General features: G+C 37.4%; 1 pseudogene; it reads right to left on the reverse strand.

Annotated features, from left to right (window-relative positions):
- Positions 1 to 4,267: 4,267 nt before the first annotated feature.
- Positions 4,268 to 14,352, reverse strand: LOC141494255 (cysteine protease ATG4A pseudogene; annotated as a pseudogene).
- Positions 14,353 to 18,159: the final 3,807 nt, after the last annotated feature.

Raw genomic sequence — 18,159 nt, forward strand, 5'->3', positions numbered from 1 at the left:
TTATCCTCTTTTCTTCCTATTTTCCTGTAGGGTAAAGAGAAATTTCTATACCCAATTGAATGTGCATGTTATTCACTCTTTTGAGTCAGTTCTGAGGAGAATAAGGATCACTTACTTTCCCTTACTGACCACTGACTCCTTCTTCCCCTCCACAATAAAAGTTTTTTTCTTGGCTAATTTAAACCATTCTATCTCTCCTTTTTCCTTTCTTCAGTAAATTCCTCTCTAATTTAATTTAATTTAATCTTTTTTAGGGTTTTGCAAGGCAAACAGGGTTAAGTGGCTTGCCCAAGGCCACACAGCTAGGTAATTATTAAGTGTCTGAGACTGGATTTGAACCCAGGTACTCCTGACTCCAGGGCTGGTGCTTTATCCACTATGCCACCTAGCCGCCCCAATTTTATTTTTTTTAGACATTAACCCTTCACATTCAATTCATATCTGTGCCCTCTGTGTGTGTATATATATATATATATATTATATGTATGTATTATATATGATATATATATATATATATATATATATATATATATATAGAGAGAGAGAGAGAGAGAGAGAGAGAGAGAGAGAAAGAGAGAGATGTATAATAATGAGAAAATTCTTATGAGTTAAAAGTATTATCTCTCCATATAGGAATATCAACAGTTGGGGCAGTAGAGTAGATAGAGTACCAGCCCTGGAAGACTTGCATTCAAATCTAGCCTCAGACACTACATACTTACTGGCTATGTGGCCTTGAACATGTCACTTAATTCCATGGCCACACAAAAACCAAAAAGCAAAAAAAAAAAGATAGAAATATCAAGTTTATCTTCAAGGAGTTCCCTTTCCTGTTTGTCTTTTTAATCCTTGTCTTGAGTCTTTATTTGTAAATCAAGTTTTCTATTTATTTATGTTCTTTTCATTAAGAATACTTGAAAGTTTTCAATTTCATTCAAGGTACATTTTTCTCAATAACCAAATTTTGGGTTTTACTGGGTAGGTGATTCTTTGCCATTTGAAATATCATATTCTAAACTCTCCTATCTAATATAGAAGCTACTAATTATTGTATTATCCTGATTGTGACTTCATAATATTTGAATATCTTTCTGGTTGTTTGTAATATTTTCTCCTTCACCCGAGAACTTTGGAATTTGGATATAATAGTTTTCATTTGGGGATCTCTTTCAGGAGGTAATCAGTGGATTCTTTCAATTACTATTTTGACTTCTGGTTCTGGCATATCAGGGCAGTTTTCCTTGATAATCTTTTGAAAGATGATATCTAGGCTCTTTCAGGTAGTCCAATAATTTAAAGTAATTTCTTCTGGATCTATTTTTTTAAGTCAGTTGTTTTTACAATTTCATATTGTCTTCTATTTTTTCATTTTTTGGTTTTAATTTATTGTTTTTTGAGTTCTCATAAAGTCGTCATCTTCCATTTGCTCAATTCTAATTTTTAAATAATTATTTTCTTCAGTGAGCTTTTGTAAATCACTTTTAGCTGGGAAAAAATTTTCAGAACTAGTATTTCTAATAAAGGAATCATTTCTAAAATGTATGGAGAATGAATAAAATTTATAAGAATGCAAGTCATTCTCTAAATCTTCAAGGATATGAACAAGTAGTTTTAAATGGAAAAATTAAAGCAATTATATAGTCATATGAAAAAATGCTCCAAATCATTAATGATTAGAGAAATGCAAATTAAAACAACTATGAGGTACCACCTCATTACCTATTAGATTGGCTAAGATGACAAAAAAAGGAAAATGATCAGTGGTGGAGAGGATGTGGGAATATTGGGACATTAATGCATTGTTAGTGGAGTTTTGAATTGATTCAACCATACTGGAGAACAATCTGAAACTATGCCCAAGGAGCATTTGACCCAGCAATTCCAATATTCAAAAGAAATCATAAAAATAGAAAAAAGTTCCATACGTTAAAAATATTTATAGCAGTTCTTTTTATAGTGGAAAAGAGTGCAAAGAATTAGAAATTGAGAGGATGTTCATTAATTGGGGAATGACTAAACAAGCTATGGTATATGAATGTTATGACATACTATTGTTCTATAAGAAACTATGTTCTGTTGAACTTTGGAGAAGCATGGAAAGAATTACATGAACTGATGCTGAGCAAAGGGAGCAGAACTAAGAGAACATTGAACCCACTAACAACAACATTATGAGTTAATCAACTATGATGGAAGCAGCTCCTCTCAACAGTTCAGTTATCCAGGACAACCCTGGGAGACCTGTTATGGACAATGACATCCACATCCAGAGGAAAAACAAAACAAAGCAAAGCTCCCCCCCCCCAAAAAAAATCACATAGATTCTGAATGTAGACTATGTTCACTTTTTAAAAACTTCTCTTATGTTTTTCCTTCCTATAGTTTTCTTTCTTTTTTCTTAGTACTAATTCCTTTTACACAAAATGACTAATATATAAATATATGAAACACAAATGTACATGTTCAACTTTTACCAGACTCTTCACCTCCAAGGGGAGGGGAGAGGGAAGATAGGGTGGTAGAAAATATACAAATGAATGAATGTTGAAAAACTACCATAATATGTAATTGGAAAAATAAAATAAAATAACAATTAACATATAAAAAAGAAAAGAAATTTAGAAAGATTTCATTTTGAATTTTACATTTTTTCTCCTAATCTTGCTTCCCCCCACCCCCCCCGCCCCAGAAGGCAGGCTGTTAGTCTTTGCATTGTTTCCATGCTATACATTGATCTAAGTTGAATGTGATGAGAGAAATATTCTTAAGGAAGAAAAATAAAGTATAAGAGATAGCAAAATTACATAATAAGATAACGAGGTTTTTTTTTTAAATTAAAGGTCTTTGGTTTTTGTTCAAACTCCAGTATTCTCCATTGCAGATACCCCAGAATTGTGTCTGATTGTTGCACTGATGGAATGAGCAAGTCCATTAAGGTTGATCATCATTCCCATGTCATTGTTAGGGTGTACAATGATCTTCTGGTTCTGCTCACTTCACTCAGCATCAGCTCATGCAAATCCTTCCAGGCTTCCCTGAATTCCCATCTCTCCTGATTTCTAATAGCACAATACCACAATTTGTTAAGTCATTCCCCAATTGAAGGACATTCACTTAATTTCCACTTCGTTCTCACCACAAACAGCTGCTATGAATATTTTTGTACAAGTGATATTTTTACATTTTAAGAAAAGTAATTTAGAGAAAACCAAATTACCAGTATCAAAAAATAAAAAGGGTGAACTCACTACCAATGAGGAGGAAATTACATTAATAATTAAGAGCTATTTTGTCCAACTATATGACAACAAATCTGACAATATAAGTGAAATTGATGAATATTTACAGAAATATAAACTGCCCGGATTAATAGAAGAGGAAATAAAATACTTAAATGGCCCCATTTCAGAAAAATAGGGTGAAGAAGCTATCAATAATCCCTAAGAAAAAAATCTCCAGGGACAAATGGATTTACAATTCTACCAAACTTTTAAAGAACAATTAATTCCAATTCTATATAAACTGTTTGAAGGAATTTTTATAAGGATGATACAATAAGAACAGTTAGCATAAAATTTCCCATATATGCATACATCCATTTTCACACACACACACACACACACACACACACACACACACACACACACAAAATCACAAACATTTCCTCTTTTCCCATTCACTGGTAACTTTTGTGTTCTATTTGCTTGGGTTGTGCAATAATTGTCTTTCTCCCAAGACCAAATAGTTGTTCTAGAGTACCTCTGTAAGGTTAGGGACAATTATCTAATTCTGTTAGCTTTAGCCTCAGAGATTATCAATTGAGAATTACCTAGGTGGACCTTCTTAAATAGCTTAAAGAAAGGGTTATTTACAAGGCTGATACAATATAAACAATTGGCACAAAGTACTCCCCTTAAAAGTCTATGACAGAGTCTCTTCTATATGTAAGTCTTCCTTAAAGTTTAGTAATTAGGGAAATGGAAATTAAATGACAACTACTGTCACAGGGCTGATTGAAGGTAAATCCAGCACTAGGTTCTAAATTTTCTGACTTCAGCTCTTTCAATTTATGTAACTCTGAGGGATTTATATCCAAAATCCTATTCCATCTGAGAGGTTGCTGTTGGTGATTTAGGCTCTGTAGCTAGAAAAGTTGTCTACAATGCAGAGTCTAGTGATGCATATAGGTTAGATGGTTACACTTCCACCTAATCAAAATCTCAAAGTCTTTTTCCAGTTCAAACAGCTAATTGGTGGTAGTTATCACTTACAGTTTGGTTGGAGATTTGTATGGAGGTCAGTGGGCTATTGGGTTCTGAACCAGCTCAAACATCTGTATACTCTGTGATTGCAATATCTCCTTTAGGATGAGCACACTTCAATGATCAAAATCTTCTTTGCAAAAGAAGCTCAATGCCATTGAAGGGGTCCAATTTAGGATCTTCATTCAGTAGGGGTTGGGGGGAGGGGAGGATTGCTGATAATGGAAATTTTGGTCACCCACTGTTCTATTCTCCTCAGGGTCAACAAAAATCTGAGTGTGATGAGGATCCAGATAGATGAACTCATCTCCTAAAAATACTATGAAATAATAGGCATTGCTTCACTTTCCTCCTAATGCACCTAAAGTGGCATCTTAAAACACTTTAAACTCATCAATATAGATGGGTTTCATTTGGTTTATGCCCAAGTGAAGGACACAATAAGCAGAAGGAATTTCTAGTTAGAATGTACCCAAGACAGTTTCTATCCAGCTGAGGCCATTTCAGGAAATGGGGGAACCATCATGGGTGAGATTGGAGAGGCACATATGGCACATTTTAAAAATATCTTTGGTGACCACTGTGTTATCCAATGAAACATAAACAGTCAAGGAATTCCATTTGTCAAATAAAGCAATTTTTAAAAAATACCTGTGCTGTTATATATTTGGTCCAAACCATTCACCAGTTGATTTATGATCCCTTCTTCCCATTAGTGTCATTTGATGAATAAACTAATAGCCTTCTTTTCTATCTAAGAAATACTGAAAATATTTGGTTATATTCTTCAGTCTACTCTTGGTGCTTCTCCCAACACCAATCCCCGACTTGGTACTCAGGTGAGCATTAGGTCAGTATCATTTGTCCACAATGTAATGAATTCTTAGCTAGCATTAGCATCTGATAATGAACTTATTTCTACTATTGGCAAAAAATTTCTTTTAAGTATGTAAATCAGAGATGAGTGGTTCAGATAACAGTTTTGGTTTTTCTGCTTGAAGGCTATACTGCTTCCTCAAGAGCCCCAAACGGAATCATCTGTTTCAGGCAAATCTTCTAGAATCTGATAAAACAGTTATATGTCTTTCCCACTGTAAAAAATCTGATTCTTCCCAGAGTTTAGGTGTGTATTCCCAGAATCCTGAGTTCAGTTACTACCCCAATTCACCACCTCTGGCACTGAACTTTCTTGCTCTTTTTATATTACATCTTGCTCCTGCTACATTTTTACATGATGCTTAGTAAATTTTGTTTACTTTTTAGCAAAATGTCTTTATTTTTTAGATTTTTTTTGGCTCAACAGCTTATATTGTGCTTTTTATCTTTTCCTTATGTTTTCTTATACAGCTCCTTTTCTAATCTATTTTGAATTTTATTTTCTGATTTATGGTCTATATGTTTATATTTTCATTTATTCTTTCCCTGTCCTCCATGGAATTAAAGCATGTGAAGAATCAGTCTTGAGCTCTCTCATAACTGTTTTGTATTCTATTACCTTTATAGATATTCCCCTTCATTCTCTTTTTCTACTGTTTTCCACAATAAAAATCTCAGTTATAAAGGGAAGCAATATCAGGTAGTAGAAATAACCCTGAATATCCAGATGTTTTCTCCCTAATCATGTAACAACCCAATCCTCTGATCTTACCATCATAATTCTTATCCCAAAAGACTGTGCCATCTCATTTTAGTCTAGGGGGTTTATCAGTTGCTTTTGAAGAGGACTAATATCATTGAGGGGTGGTATTTTGACTTGCATGCGAAATAAATTTAAGTGAGACACAGTTAAACAAAATTGTCAATCTCAGTCTGTCTTCCAAAGTCTTCAAAGTCTAGTGGGAGGACAAAAGTTAAGATGACTGGCAATGGCCCAGGACGCAGTGGTTAATCTTGACAGCTTCCAAATCTCATTAACCTCCAAGTGCTTCACAGAACCTGCTTTAGCTGCCTTCAAGGCCATCGAAACAAATTATTCTCATCTATCTATTTCACTAGAGAATTCCCCACCTGCTTGTAGAAGCCATCTCTTTACTTCATCAACAGGTGTGAGACTGTCCACTATCCTCAAAATGGTTTAATCCTTCTGGTGAGCTGGTTTTACTGGATTATGGCTCCTGCACATGCTATAGCTTCTTCGAACCACAGGTAAAAATTGGGTGGTAGGCAAACACCAAAGGTGGATAACCATCCCTAATAAGGACTCAGCAAACCCTCACAGGGTACTAGTCCTCACTGAATATTCATACACATCAGGGATCTTATAACTTTGTTAACATTTTATTTGTTTTCCAATTATATACAATAGTAGTATCTACCTATCATTTTTTGTAAGGTTTTGAATTTTAAAATTTCTCCCCCTTCCCTCCCTCCACACAGAAGGCTGTCTAATAGTCTCTACATTGTTTCCATGCCATACATTGATGTAAATTGAATGTGTTATAAGAGTAAACATAAACCCCTCTCCCAAAGAAGATGAGAGACCTCAATAAGAGAGAGAGAGAGAGAGAAAGAGAGAGAGAATGTACTTCAGTCTGTGTTCAAATTCCAATGGCTCTCTGGGGTGTGTTGCTTTCTTTATCATAAGTCCACCAGCAAAGGTCTTCAATATTTTTCCCACAGTTGCTATTACTAGCTGTGCCTCCACTCTATTCCTCCCCACTCTCATTTTTTTTCTATTCTTTCTCCCCTTTCATCCTGGCCCTGTCCAAAAGAGTGTTGAATCTGAGTACCGTCTCTCTCAATCTTCCCTCTCTTCTATCACCTATTCCCCCCTTCCCTTCCCCCATTTCCCCTTATCCCATCCTTTTCTTCTCATTTTTCTCTAGGGTATGATATATTTCCTCACCCTATTAAGTGTGTGTTATTTCCTCTCTGAGCCATTTCTGATGAGAATGAAGGTTTACTCATTCCCCCTTGCCACTCCGTTGAAAAAGCTTTTCTTTACTCTTTTTTAAAAAGTTTATTTATTTTTTATTTATTCTTATTTTTGTACAAATGATTTTTTATACATTATTAAAACATTCTTGTTTAAGAGTAAACATAATACCCCCTCCCCCCAAAAAATACTGACCCACATGAGTGATAAAGTAAAAGAAGGAGAAAAAAAATAATAATAATAAGTGCAGCCAGGTGGTGCAGTGGACAGAGTACCAGCCCTAGAGCCAGGAGCACCTGAGCCCAAATCCAGCCCCAGACACCCAACAATAACCCAGCCGTGTGACCCTGGGCAAGCCAACCCAACCCCATTACCCTGCAAAAACCAAAAAAAGGCCCAAATAAAATAAAATAATAATAATAATAATAATAATAATAATAATAATAATAATAATAAATAATGATAGGGAGTGGCCAGGTGGTGCAGGGGACAGAGTACCGGACCTGGAGCCAGGAGCACCCAGGCCCAAATTTGGCCTCAGACACCCAATAATCACACAGCTGTGTGGCCCCAGGCAAACCACCCAACCCCACTTGCCCTGCAATCCCCCAAATAATGATGATAATAATAATAATAATAGTAATAATAATGTGCTTCAGTCTGTGTTCCAACACCTCCATCTCTGTCGCAGGTGGATCATATTCTTTATAAGTCCATTACAAAAGCCACTTCCATATTTTTCCACTGTCACCAATGCTGACCACAACTCCCTCCATTCGTACTTCCCCACTACCATATACAATATTTTCTCTCTCCTTTCACTCTGTCCCTCTTCTTAAATGAGCTGTAGGGTAGCTGAGTGGTGCAGCAGACATAACCCCAGCCCTGGGGCCAGGAGGACCCAAGCCCACATACCACCCCTTAGGTACAGCATCCACCCGGTCCTATGGTCCCAGACAGGCTATCCAATCCCAGCCCTTTGCAAGAAGTAAGAAAGAAAATGTGTTATATCTGAATACTCTCCCCCCACAGTCTATCCTCTCCTCCATCACTCACATGCCCCCTTTCCCCTGTCCCCCTTCTCTCCTTCTTACTCTAGATGTCTATACCCCATTGAGTATATATGCTATTTCCTCTCCTATCCCCCTCTGATGAGAGTGAAGGTTCCCTCATTCCCCCTTGCCTTCCCCCATTCCATATAATTGCAATAGCTCATTGTAATAAAGAAAAATCTTATTATATGAAATATCTTGGCCTATTCCCCATCTCCTTTTTCTTTCTCCCATTACATTTCCCTTTTATCCATTGACTCCATTTTTACCCTATATTCTATAATCAAATTCAGCTCTCTCCTGTGCTTAATCTATAAAAGCTCCCTCTACCTGCTCTATTAAATGAGAAGGTTCATATGAGTATTATCAGTATCATTTTTCTATGCAGGAATACATGTAGTTCATCATCATTAAGTCCCTCATATTTTAACCTTCTCCTCCACTCTCTATGCTTCACCTGAGTCCTTGTATTTGAAGATCAAACCTTCTGTTCAGCTCTGGCCATTCCAACAGGAACATTTGAAATTCCCCTGGTTCATTGAAAGTCCATCTTTTTCCTTGGAAGAGGATGTTCAGTTTTGCTGGGTAGTTGATTCTCAGTTATATTCTGAGCTCTTTTGCCTTCCAGAATATTATATTCCAAGCCCTATGACCTTTTAATGTAGTTGCTACTAAGTCCTATGTGATCCTGACTGCAGCTCCACGATATTTGAATTGTGCCCTTCTGGCTGCTTGTAATATTTTCTCTTTGACTTGAGAGTTCTGGAACTTGGCTATAATATTCCTTGGGGGTTGTTTTTTTGGATTTCTTTCTGGGGGAAATTGCTATATTTTCTCAGTTTCTATTTTGCCCTCTGCTTCTAGGATATCAGGGCAATTTTCCTGTAGTAATTCTTTGAAAATGATGTCAAGGCTCTTTTCCTGATCATGACTTTCAGGTATCCCAATAATTTTTAAATTATCTTTCCTCAATCTGTTTTCTATATCAGTTGTTTTTTCAATGAGGTGTTCCACATTTTCTTCTAATTTTTTCATTCTTTTGGTTTTGAAATATTGTATCTTGATTTCTTATAAAATCTGTAGCCTCCCTCAGTTCCATTCTACATCTGAAGGATTTGTTTTCCTCAGAATTTCTTATCACTTTTTCCATCTGGCCAAATCTGCTTTTTTAAAGCATTCTTCTCCTCAATAACTTTTTGAACTATTTTATCCATTTAACCTATGCTGGTTTTTAACATGTTATTTTCTTCAACATTTTTTTTGGATCTCCTTGACTAAACTGCTGACTTCTTTTTCGTGTTTTTCCTGCATCTCTCTCATTTCTTTTCCCAATTTTTCTTCTATCTCCCTCACCTGATTTTCAAAGTCTTTTTTTGAGCTCTGTCATAGCCCGATTTTTTCTTGGGGTCTTTAGATGCAGGAGCTTGTACTTCCTAATCTTCAGATTGAGTATTTTGATCCTTCTTGGGATCATAGACAAAGTATTTCTCAGTGGTCGTGTTCCTCTTTTTTCTCTCTGCTTACTCATTTCTCCAGCCTGTGCCTGGTTTTAGGGTGTTTCCTGAGCTTTTGAGTATTATTGGCACCCCACCCACCCACAAGGATCTCAGTGTTTGAGGCTCTGTCTTCCCTCCTAGTCTGTGAATGACCCCAAGTGCACCCCTCTCCCACAGGACTGAAGTGGGGGGCTGCTGTTCTATGGGGGGGCCTAGACTGCAATTGGGATCTGAATGTGGTCAGAGCCCCAGAGTCCTGTTCCAGGGACAAAGGATAGATCTCAGCAGTCTCTCTACACTCCCCTCCCTAGGCTCAGCACTCAGGCCTGGGCGTTCCTGCTTATCAGCTCCACCTGCTTCTGGTTCATGGATCTGGGTTGCTGTGGCCACGCTGCTCTCTGAGTGCCCTGATGGCTGTGTTTCACCTGCTCCCTCTGGCTGAGGTCCCCCACTGATCCCCCAAGTTATGCCTGGTGCTCCTCAGGGTGTAGTCAGGAAACTGCCCCTACTGCCATGAGTTGAGGCTCTCAGAGCCTGGGGGCTGCCTCTGGGAGGCTGAAGTTCTTTCACTCTGGCTGCTTCCCCTCCAACCCTGTGGAGTGGAGACTTTCCACTCTTTTCCAGGTTGCCTTGGGCTGGAGAACTTCCTCATTGGATCCCTCTGTGGGTTCTGTCTCTCAAAAATTCAGTTAGAGTCCTTATTTTATAAGTTTGGAAATATCAGAGAGAGAGAGCACCTGAGACGATTCTCTCCTGTGGAGACTCTTCCCCCTGAAAAATCTTTTTCTTGACTCTTATGTGAAATTTCTTAGCTTCTTCTTCTTCATCTCCTTTCCCTTCCTCCCAGTACTTTCCTTTATCACCCATTGACTACATCTTTTTACTATATTATACCATTATATTCTTCTCTTTCCTATGTCCTGTCTATATATACTCCTTCTAATTGCTCTTATAAATGAGAAAGCTCATATGAATTATCAATATCTTCTTCCCATGCAGGAATACAAACAGTTCAATATCATCAAGTTTCTCATCGTTAGTCTTTCTCTTCCACCCCCTCTATGGTTCACCAGAGTCCTGTACTTGGAGATCAAACTTTCTGTTCAGCTCTGATTGTTTCAATAGGAAAGTTTGAAAGTCCCCTGTTTCATTGAAAGTCCATCTTTTCCCCTGAAAGAGGATGTTCAGTTTGGCTGGTAGTTGATTCTCAGTTGTAAATCAAGATCATTTGCCTTCCAGAATATCATATTCCAATCCCTAGGAGCCTTTAATGTAGATGCTGCCAGGATCCTGTGCAGTACTGACTATGGAGCCTCAGTAGTTGAATTTTGTTTCTGGCAGCTTTTAGAGTTTTCTCTTTGATTTGAGAGTTTTGGAATCTGGCTATAATATTCCTGGAAATTTTTCTTTTGGGATCTCTTTCAGGAGGTGATCGGTGAATTCTCTTGATTTCTATTTTACCCTCTGCTTTAGGATCTCAGGGCAGTTTTGCTGTATTATTTCTTGAAAAACGAAGTCTAGGCTCTTCTCCCAGTCATGGCTTTCAGATAGCACAATAATTTTTAAATTATTTCTTCTGGATCTGTTTTCGAGGTTGGTTGTTTTTCCAGTGAGATATTTCACATTTTCTTCTAATTTTTGACTTTTTTTGGAAGAGTTTTATTTCTTCCTGCTTTCTTGCAAAGTCATCAGCTTCTTTTAGCTCCATTCTGCATTTGAAGGAGTTATTTTCTTCAGAGAGATTTTTTATCTCCTTTTCCAGCTGGCCAATTCTTCCTTTTAAGCCATTTTTCTCCTCATTTGCCTTTTGTTTTGCTTTTTCCATTAGGCCTAAACTGATTCTTAACATATTATTTTCTTCAGTTTTTTTGTATATCTTTCACGAATCTGTTGATTTGATTTTCATGATTTTTCTGCATCACTCTCATTTCTCCTCCCAATATTTCCTCCATCTCCCTTAATTGCTTTTCAAAGTCTTTTTTTTGAGCTCATCCATAGTCTGAGCCCATTTTCTATTTCTCTTGGAGGTTTTGGATATGGAAGCTTCGATTTTGTCATCATCTGAGTATGTGTTTTGATCTTCCATGGGACTAAAGAAATTCTCTATGGTCAGATCCTTCTTTTTCTGATGTTTACTCATTTCCTTAGCCCAAGAGCACTTACAAGGCTTTAGGGTTTTTTTGGGGACACCCCACTGGAACCTTTATTCCTCCATGGTCTTATGCTCTCTAGTCTATGTTTTGATATGTAGATGGCCCTTGTACTTCCCTCTGCCCTGGAGCTATAAGGAGGGATCTAGCTTGGTTACTTAATATGGAAATCCAAATTACAGCCTGGATCTGAATGTAGGCTAGCAAAAGAGTCCTACCCTGAGGGAGAGCAGAGAAATCTCTGCAGACTTCCCTTAACATCTTTTGGGGTGCAGGCTGCTTTCTCCAGATTTTCACTGCAGATTCTGCAGTCAATGCTCCTTACTCCACACTCATTCTGGTGTATCAGAGTTCTCTCACCATTCCTTCAGGCTGTTGCCAGTGATCTCTGGGCTGGGCTGGGTTGTGCTGTGGCTGCAGCTTTTTTCTGATCCCCAGTCCTGGTGAAATACAGAACTTCTAATTTATCTTGGACTAGGAAAATGTATCACTCAGTCTTTTTGTGGGTTCTGCCCCTCTAAATTTTGACTAGAGTCATCATTTGTTGGCTTTTGGAGTTTGGGGGGGAAGGAGTTCTGGGGAAATGCTGCCTTCATGCCGTCATCTTGGCTCTGCCCCTCAGGGATCCTATAACTTATACTCAAAGGGATTCTCTTAACAGAAGCAATGGCCATGTTGATTTATATTCATTTTTATTAAAATTTGGAAGAGGAATAGGGTGCCAACAGTAGGCAGGGCCTGGAGTCAGGAAGTGCTGGGTACAAATTCAGCATCAGACATCTGCTAGTTGTGTGATTCTGGGCAAATTACTTAATCCTGTTTGTCTCAGTTTGCTCAACTAAAATGAGCTGAAGAAGGAAATGGCAACAGCTCAAAGGGGAGATAGGGTTTTATACAGCCTTAGAGTGAGGTAGCAGGGCAAAAGAAAATTTAATTGGTCTATCAGGTGATGCTGCATGGCCACTTCCCTATTTGGGAGGTAAGTAATAAGGACAATGTGCCTGGTGATTTGGAGAGAAATGTATTAACTTTGACTTTGGAATATCTTTTGTATTTTTTGTTTTTTTGCAAGGTAATGGGGTTAAGTGACTTTCACATGGTCACACAGCTAGATAATTAATAAATGTCTGATGCTGGATTTGAACTCAGGTCCACCTGACTCCAAGGCCAGTGCTCTATCTATTGTGCCACCTAGTTGCCCCTTTCAATGTCTTAAACTTGTCCTCTCAGGTATTGCCAAAGATCAGGTTTGTTATAAAGATATAAAAGTTTCTTGATAGTTAATTTAATCAGAATACAGCCTGAAGATTTGTCTCTACATAGTTTTATTTGACCACTCTTCTGGGGAGCAGATGATTGCCTCTAACTCAGTGCACACATTTATTTAATTTTCAGCAGTTCCAAGAACAATTCCCTTTCAAAGATTAATTTTTCTCGTCCACTTCTAGTTTTTAGTTTGAATTTACCCAAATTAATGAAATCCTTCAGAGATGAAAAATTTAAAGTCCCAAACAGATTTATTCAATTTTTGCTTATTTAACATGTTTGCTGCCTTTAATACAGAGAAGGGTGTTTATATTTCATAGAGAGGACTGTATGTTAACATCTGTTGTCTCTTATTTACTCTTTGCTTTCTGGGATTTTTTTTCAAGTATAGTGGGGAAGGAAATCAAATCCCCACCCCCCACCCTTGCTTACAGTAAACATCCTAGACCCTCTCTACTTTCTTGTGGTGATCTTATCAATACCCCTGTATTTAGCTAATTTCTCAATACACTTGACCCTCATGTCTCTACAGCCAGTCTCTCTTCTGAGCTACAGTCCTATATTACTTATTGCCTTTTAGACATTTTAACCTGAATGTCCCAAAAGCATCTCAGTCCAAAACAGAGATCATTATCTTCCTTCCAAGACCTTTTCCTCTTCCCTCTCCTATTACTATTGAGAGTATCATTATCCTCTCAGACATACAAGTTAAAAACTCCTGTTATCCTTGATTACCTAGCATAATCAATCTGTTGGAAAATTTTGTCTTGTCCACCTTCACAATATCTCCTTTCTCTCCCCAGTCTTTCAGCACCTCTAGCCTGACTATTTGAATACCCTTCTTCTTTTATTTTTTGTTTTGTTTTTTGCAAGGCCAATAGGGTTAAGTGGCTTGTCCAAGGCCACACAGCTAGGTAATTATGAAGTGTCTGAGGCTGGATTTGAACTCAGGTACTCCTGACTCCAGGGCCAGTGCTCTTTTCCTCTGTGCCACCTAGCCAACCCCTTGAATACCCTTCTAATTGATTTCTTTGCTTCAAGTTTCTGCTTCATTCCATCTACTCAACTGCAGAGCAATTTTTCTATAGTGTAGAACTGATATTACTCTGCCCCACCCCAACCTTATTTAATTCACTCTAGTGGTTCCTTATTATCCTTACAATCAAATATAAACTCGTCTTTATATAGGATCTAGACATATTTGCTTACTTGCTCTTCTTCCAATTCCAAAGCTCCATCTTCTGTCTCCATGCCTTTGCACTGTCTACCTTTCATATCTGTAATGTGCTCTTTCCTCATTAGTTCTTGGAATCCCTAGTTATCTTTAAAACTCCACTTAAACAACACCCTTTGATTTCCACAACTTCTAGTGCTTTGCTCTCATACCTTGTATTTATTTTGTAATCTGTATATAATATAATTTGTATATAATCTGTATATAATATAATAAATATAATATAACAAATATAATATAATATAAATTTGTATATAATAGGTCCTTACTATTTGTTTTCCCTATTATAATTGTAAGTACATTGAAGCCAGAGTTCATTTCATTTTTTTCATCCTTAATATGTACAGTACTTGGTACATTGTAGGTATTTAATACAATGTTTTTTTAAATTTGATTGGTTGATTATAATGATCAAGTTTGTCCCCAAAAAAGAGATAAAAGAGCATATTTATCTTCTTTAGAGGTTTGTTGGGCTTATGAATGTCAAATATTTAGTCTCCTCTTGGACTAGTTGATGTATTGGTTAGTTTCACTTAATGGATTTTGTCCCTTTCTTCTCTTATTCTTTGTTTTAAGAGTTTCTTCTTTGAATTAGTGAAGGGAAGGCATATATATTGGGATATGGCAGTGATATATAAAAAAATATAGTGATAAGAGATAATTATTGGACCTGTGATTTATTAATATAGGAATCTCCCATAGAAGTGCTTTCTCTGCACCTTCTATTCTTAGAAAGTTGCCTCAAAAATTTAAGGGATTTTATAGGGTCATAGAGTCAATATATGTCAGAATCAGGATTTGAACCCAGTTCTTCTTACCTCCGAGTTTACCTCAACTCACATGCAACTAAGCTGCATCTCACAAAATAATAAAAATTTAGAAAGTGCTCTTTTAATGGATAAGAAAACAGGTTTATTGAGATTAAGGGATTTGCCAAATTCCCTTAACTAATATGTTCTCTAATATGTTCATTATTCTTTCCACCACATTGTCCCTTCCTGGGGGAAAATATATTCTCCATGCATATACATGATAATGTAAAACTCAGGTATTAGAAAATGGATGACAAGAAACATTCATGAAAGTGTCCAGAAGAGGGAGTTCAGAAGGAAGATTAACAGAGATTTGCAAGTGAGAGTGTCCTTTTTCTAGAATTGTGTTGTATTATCAGAAAAATCCACAAGATGGCAATAGAGCTGAACTAAAAAGGAGTTATAGGCCTTACCATCCTCTGAAGGTTCTCTTTTTATAGAATGTCGTTCATAGAATGACAAGGATACTATTTATACCAATTCCTTCATTTTGTAGAAGAGAAAAACTAAGATCCACAGAGTGAAAGTAAAAGTCACACCAGGAAAGAGACATATCCAAAAGCATATCTTTGGACTTTTAAATCCCAATGTAGATAGGAAAGATGACTTCTTTGAGCAGAACGTCAGAGAGATTGTTAAGACTCCTAATTCTTACTACCAATTTCTGGCATGAAAATATCCCCATGCTTCATTTTAACCCTTTATGAGAAGGAAATAAGAGATAGCATGATATAGCAGATAGAAAGCCAACCTTGGACCTGCTGCTGATTTCAAATTTTACTTTAGATACTTGTTAGATGGGTGATGTTGAACAAGAAATTGCTTGTCAGGACTCCGGTAATTCTATGAAGTTAGAAGTTTCAGGTGGATTTCCAATCTGTATTCACAGAGGGAGTTTCCACATGGCAAGTTCCCATACTGGTGGGAAAAAAAACAGGTTAAAAAAGGACAAAATAAATACAAAAGTAGAATATAAAAATAGAAGACAGATAAGGTAGAAAGGTGCTTAAAACTATAATATACAAGATAGTAGTTTAAGGAAAAAATTCTTGACTAAAGACTGAGAAACACTATTTCAGTGTTTTTTATTTCAAGTTATCATTCCCAGTGAAATTTCTTTCCCCAAAACAGAACTAATTAAAGGCACCAGGAATTTGATCCAAGCAGATATAAGGACAGAGGAAGGCATTTCTCTACTCTTTCACCTGGCTCACAGGATACCACCCCTAGTATCCTATGACTATCCTGCCTCTCCAGGATTGCCTGGGGACCTGAACCAAGTGGCATACCTTAAATAAGAACCAGTGAAAGGAACAATAGGGAAGGTGATATGCTCTAATCATTCCTCCTTTCCTAAAATAATTTAGGCTCTGGTCCTCCACAGTCCTTATTTTCCTTTGCCTTCCCTTTAAACTTTCTTCATTACAAACTCCCTATAATTCTTCCCTTTATAAACACCCTTTCACCTTATATTTCTTCCTACCATATTTTCCATCTTCTGATGGAAAAAATCAGTTTCCATCCCCAAGGCACTGTGGTACAATGGAAATGAGGTTGACACATGCATTGCCAGAGATAACTCAGTATTTGGGAGAGAAAATGTGGGAGAGAAGAAGTATTAGATTGACTACCCAACTAAAGATCTAGAGCTGTGTGGTGACCTCATATGCTTATGAAACCTGGACAGCCTATCAGCAACATGTCAGGAGACTGAATTGCTTCCATTTAATGTTTCTTGGGAAGATTCTGAAGATCAGGCAGGTGAAAATACCAAACACTGAGATCCTTTCTCGAGCTAAACTGCCAAGCATTCCAACATTGCTACAGAGAGTGCAACTATGATGGGTTCATCATGTTATTAAAAGGCCAGAAGTATGCTTGCCAAAAAGACTATTCTATGGAGAACTCACACAGAGCAAGCACTCACAATGGGGTCAGAAAAAGTGATGTCAGAACACCCTGAAGCTCTCTCTTAAAAACTTTGGAATTGATTGTGTAGCATGGGAGACACTGGCACAAGACCACCTAGCATGGCATGCTCTCATCAGTGAGGGAGCTGCACTCCATGAGAAGGGCAGAATAGAAGCAGCTCAAAAGACACGTAACATACATAAGTTTAGAATATCCACCTTAGGTGTTCACATGGACTACATGATAGAGCATTCCGAGCTCATATTGGTCTGATCAGCTAAACTTGAACATACTGTAATTTGTCTCAAACATAGAGAAGTCATTTTGCTTTTCTTTCATAAGGAGGAGAAGCAACCAAACAGTGGCAACAATTTGAAATTACTGCATCTAAATTTGAATCTGATTTCTGCCCCATATTACTTGTATGACTCAAAATAAATCACTTGACCTCTCTGGGTTCTATGAATATTTACTGGCATTTTTTATAAGGCTGGCTCCAATTACTCACCTGCATGTCCTATGAGCATCTCAAAGGCAACTTGCCCCAGTCACTCATTTTTCTCACATCCTTTGACACCCAAATTCAGAATAACAGAATATCACTAAAAGATACCTTAGAGACCTTTGAGTCCAATCTCATTTTACAGTTGTAGAAACTGAAGCCCAGATGGATTAAATGAAATGTCCAGGGTCATACAGACAATATCCAAGGCAGTATTTAAACTCAGATCTTCCTGACTCTAATCCTATCATTCTTACCCACTCATTGCAGCTTTCAAATCTTGCCTCCATATATAACCATCACTCAGCAACCACCTCTCTTTTAAAAAGCTCACTACATCCTTGTCAGCTATGGATCTCTAGATCCTTCTTCCCCATTAAAGCTTAGTGGATGGTTTACAGTCTTTGTTCCCACCCTACCTTTGAGTATGATGACTTTGCAGTTCTCAACCTTTTCAAGGCTGATAATCCATCCATTCTATTACAATCACACTTAGTGATGCTGGGGATTATGGACATAAGAGACCTTCCTCCAGCTTCCAGTTTACAGCTACCCAACTTTGGCCACTGATAATTCAAGCTTGCACTGGTGTGACAAGA

This window comes from Macrotis lagotis, chromosome 7 (assembly GCF_037893015.1).
Source record: "Macrotis lagotis isolate mMagLag1 chromosome 7, bilby.v1.9.chrom.fasta, whole genome shotgun sequence".
NCBI lineage: Eukaryota > Metazoa > Chordata > Mammalia > Peramelemorphia > Peramelidae > Macrotis > Macrotis lagotis.